Here is a 5178-nt window from a genome sequence, read left to right as displayed (position 1 = left end):
TGAAGAAAAAAAAAACGGAAAGTTTGACAAGCTTACATATTGATTGAAGCACCACTAATTATGTGTATCATCAAAGAAATAGTACAGCAATACAAAATTTATCATTGTGTTGGATAAACGAGAGGAAAATTTAAAAGCGTGACCAACCAACTGTTGTTTCCGCAAGCAGAACTGAATGTTCAACTTACAGCAGATAATTTATGACTTTTCATCCAGAAGGGGCATTCCGAGAATTGAACTCGGGACCTCTCGCACCCTAAGCGAGAATCATACCACTAGACCAAATGCCCTTAGTTGAGTACTTTTTATGCCATTAAAATTTTCAAAGTTCAATTAAATATACAGTACACACCCAAAAATGTCAGAAGTGGGATTTGAACCCACGCCCTCGTTAAAGGACCAAAACTTGAGTCTGGCCACACAACCTAAGTTTAATGCAATTGTTTTAGATTAAAAAAATGTTTATTAGCCGATGGGCCATATAGCGTGGGGTTTTCACTCAAACCTGTCTCACACTGCAAAACCTCTTTAGTCGGCGGTAAAGCTCCCCGAAAACAGGCCTCGTGAAACCTCTGTCGTTGCCCGTATATTCATTTAACCCATAAAATAGGTCAATGTTGTCTTACATGCAAATTACTGTATATCATTATAGCAAATGCAAATCAGATGAAATCTGATTTTAGAATCAAATCAGATCGCCAGTAGGTAGGTGATCAAATCAAATCAAACCTTAATTGGTAACCATTAGTTTCAATAGATACGATAATAATATCAAATCTGTTTTCATTTCAAATATTTCACTTGGGAGCATTCGCAGAATTCAAAGAACATATTTTATAGCTTGAATCCAAGATTTGATTTGCTTTTAATGCAATTTTTGGAGCTGGTATCCCCATAAATAAATTTTGTTGTATAAATACAATCAGTCATGTCAACAAAATGTAAAATATTTGTAGCAGGGGACACGTTGAAGGAAGAGAAATATTAGCTTGTTTATTATTTTTTTTTACATTCGTACCCTCTGTGTTTTCTTATGTGCTTCTTTTTTATTTGTTTGTATCTGCATATTAACATTAAAAACACTTGCTTTTACTTAATCAAAAACATAAAAAATACAGTGGTGTTTATTGAAATTTACTTTAAACAATGGCTGCAAATAAGTTAGAAAGCATTACTTGAAACTTTTTACTCCCTAGAGAGAGTCAAACCCAATACTCCAGGGAGCAAACCCAAGACTTAAGACCAACTACTCTAACCAGTCAGGACATTTGTGTCTAATCTATTAATGAAAACAACTTGTCAAAATACAAGCTGAGAAATTGAATACACATTTAAATCAAATCAGATTTTGATTGAGGAATCAAATCATAGAAATCAATTTTTGGGGGTTTTAAATGCTGCAAATGTCTTGTCTCGAGCTGCACAATCCATAAATGTTAGATTTCTAAATAGATTTAAGTAGCAATGGAAGGACATTATATTTAGTTCATCTTATTTTTAATCAAATACCTCGTTCTCTTTGCTAAGAGTATGTTCTCATATGGCTGTTATTTTGACTAGTAGTGGCTGTTCAATATTTTTAGGGATTATTTATCTTAACTTTATATTAATAGTATTAATACTAATTTGTGCATTTAAAATTTGAAAAAAAAAAAAAAAATCTTTAAAAAAAGAGGGAAAGAAAATTGTGGAGACATGGCATTTTTGTTAATAACATCATGTTCCTATGCGGCTGCTTAACTCTATTTTTTGCTTAAATTTAAGCAGTTAAGTGTTCCCATGCAACTTAAAAATTGTCAAAAAAATGATAATTGAGAGTCTTTCCCTATTTTGGTGGAGCAGCTATTGTTTAGGAATTAGAAATAAACAGCAAATCACTCTTGAGCACTCATTGATGAACGCCAAAATTTTGTCAAGGTGTTGGTCTTCCTTCACCCCTCCATCCTCTTTCTCTTACAGATGAATTAGGAACAAACAATGCAATATTAATTTTATGAGTACTCTTCACATCTGGAAAATGTTCAGTGCATCTTTCTCCTCGCCTCCATCACTAATCCAATAACCAATTCCAAAACCCTCCCAGCAAAACAAAAATCTTAGAAATGTAAGCCTATTGAAATTTGCAAATTTCTCAAATGCAGATTGTTCGTGAATAAAATACTATTAAAGGTTCACTTTCAATCTTATGCAATCACTTTCCCTACTAACACGAATCACTAAAGTTTATCTGCTATGCTCTTCTATTAGAGTGTATCTTATGCAATAGAGACATGGTAATTGTTGTGGCAGTTCATTGTTCCATTTCAAATGAGCATATGATTATCTGCAAGATGTTTGTACCTTGCATATATTCTCTTTAGTTTAACATGCAATATCAAACAAACTACTTGTCCAATTACAAACTTGGATTAACTTTGTTATTGGCTCCTAAAAGTGATAGTATTGTTTCAAACTAGCTATTGCATGATCTGGATTAGTGGAATTTTATTTCATAGATCAAAATGATCAACCTTGCACAATTACACTTTATTGATAGATTACTCTTGTTTTGTGCAACATAGGCCATTATTGTGAGTTTCGTGAAAGTTTTATGTTATGATTTATGGTTATTGTAAATTGAATAGTTTTACTAGGAAGCAAGCGACAAAGTATTTTTGATTAAAAAAAGCAGCGTTAACAAGGGCGCTGACCCAATACAAAGAGACCTCAATCCCTCAATGATTAGCGTTAACTATTGCTAATTGTTTTTGAAACAAAGCAGCGTTAAGAAGGGCGCTGACCCATTACAAAGCCAAAGGCTATCAAAATTAAAGACCAAGCAGGGGTGCAAACCCCAAAAGGACAAAGTCGGACCGGCTAAACCAACCAGTTAAACCAACAACACCCAAACCAAATCAAGAGGGGGGAGAAAACCCCAATTCTTGAGAAAGGAGGGCTTGGGAAAGGTGGTTAGAATTTCCTTTCCGCCTATGACAAACGACCGTCCAGGCAACACTATCAGTAGGAACTTTCGCAAAAGAAACAGGCGGGGAAAACCCTGCAGAGTCACTGCCAAACTATTGTTGCAGAGCGGCAACAGGCTGTTGCAGCGGAGCAACAACAAGAGAAGGAACACCAAGAGCAGAGTGAAAGTGAGAAGCAGGAGCAACAGGAGGAGGATCCAAGGGGGCAGAAGGGGCCGCAACAACAGTAACATCAACCAGGGCTTCATCATGTAAGGGGCACCTCATCTTGGGATGAATCAACCGAAACAGAATCTGAAGCATTAATCATCAAGTGGTCCTCCGTAGCATCTTTCCACCAAGTAGAAGCACCTTTGCAGCGAGAGAGAGAACAGTCAGAAGCAAGGTGACCCGTTGAGAAACAACTTCGACAACGAAACGGGAGGCCCTCATAATGATTCAAGGTGACCTGTTGAGAAACACCTTCGTAAGCAACAAAGTGTTAGAAGTTAAGCAAAAGTATAATATGTACAAAGATTTATGTTTTTTATTGTACATCTTTCATCTCTTATTCACTTCTATACAGTATAAATACATTTATTCTTGTTTAAATTTTTGTTTTCACAAGTCAATAAAATGATTCATGAATTCTTCTTCCTAATGCCTTTGTTTTCTCACCTAACCATAGGAAATGTAAGATATTTTAAAATTGTTCATTGTAATTACTTTGAATTTAAATTGATTTCCAAAATCTCTCTTACCACTCACTAAAAACTTTACCACTCACTAAAAACTACAACAAATATATATAAGATCTATATTTGGTTCTTTGTCACTCTTCAACCACGTGTATACTTTACAGTGCTTTCTTATTTTCATTTCATTGATTTTTAATTGGTTATCAAATGGTTTCAAGTCACGGTATAAATTTCTCAACTTATGTGGTAAAGCAGTAGTAGAAAACTCATGCTTGGATGTCCTACCAAGCATGGTAAGAAAGTATTCTTATGTGTTCCACCATTTCCCTCTTGGGCTTGCAATTTCAATGTACTCATTCATTGGTTGAGTTATAGGTTCCATTCTCATCAAGGTCTTACATACTTCTCTTTCTCGCTAAGCAATTTCAAAGTTGACATCTACCTCATCTCTTGCCCAAATTTGTGTTTCCCTTGTCACTTCACTTTCACTTACTTTGTTTTAAAGTAACTTTCCTTGGAATTTTTTTGCATCTTTTTAATTTCTATTTTCATGTCATGAATTTCACAGTATTCTCATTGTAAAGATTTGATTTCTACCATTTTATTAAAGAACCTAAAGAAGACATGGAATGTATTATGGTCAAACAAGTTGTTTTAATCATATGAATAGAGTTTAAGCTCATATTTATTTATTTCTTTGATTTATTCCTCTACTCTACTACAAAGAAGTTGTGCCTACAATCTTGATGTAAAATTTCCACATCACTAACAAAAAAAGACCACTAAAAGCATGAAAGCAAAAACCATAGGGAGAAATGATAGCTTGAAGAAGAATCACCAATCTAAAGTCAAGATTGTATTTTAAAATTAAATATGCAAATAATACTATTCCATACATAACATATTGTAAATTAAATTTATGTATCTTTTATGCACATATAAAATTATACTCTATATAAATACAACCTAAGTTTAATGCAATTGTTTTAGATTAAAAAAATGTTTATATACAATTATTTTATCATGTAATGATATTTAAAATAATAACATTTAATGACGTAAATTTTGAGTGTGATTTTTTTTGAAAAGTATTAGGTCTCATTTTTGTTTAATGTTGTTTTAATACAGTTGCCATAGTATGTTTTAGCATTGATAAAACAAACCGGTACCTACACTATGTCTAGAGGTTTTGAATATGCACTCCAAGTTTGAATTGGCACCTACCACTAAACATTGGGTCACAGGCCTTAACAATGAATTCAACATTCATTCACATTCTTTTAGGCATATAAATACAATAGCATATATGGTCATCCCCTATGGGTGAACTCACAAAGTTGGTTCCCACTTTTTGGTACATCCTGATTTTTGCTGAAATCATACATTTTTTAGAAAATATAATGATTTAAGCTTTAAGAGCTCCCATTTGAAATAATTAATTGAAGAGAGTTAGATCAAAGGCTCTTAGATCAAAATTTCTTGGATAGAACCTCTCTACTTCTAAATCATACTTGCAATGGATTCTCCTTTGCATGTAT

The 5178-nt window shown here is 33.5% G+C and overlaps 1 non-coding gene across 1 annotated transcript; it reads right to left on the bottom strand.

Annotated features, from left to right (window-relative positions):
• Window positions 1-218: 218 nt before the first annotated feature.
• TRNAP-AGG (transfer RNA proline (anticodon AGG)) lies at window positions 219-290 on the bottom strand. Its single transcript has one exon. It is a non-coding gene; the product is annotated as a tRNA-Pro (tRNA).
• Window positions 291-5178: the final 4888 nt, after the last annotated feature.

The sequence above is a fragment of the Cryptomeria japonica genome, chromosome 8 (genome assembly GCF_030272615.1).
Source record: "Cryptomeria japonica chromosome 8, Sugi_1.0, whole genome shotgun sequence".
Classification (NCBI taxonomy): Eukaryota; Viridiplantae; Streptophyta; class Pinopsida; order Cupressales; family Cupressaceae; genus Cryptomeria; species Cryptomeria japonica.
The sequence above is the reverse complement of the archived record's forward strand: the minus strand, read 5'-3'. Positions and strand labels throughout refer to the sequence as shown.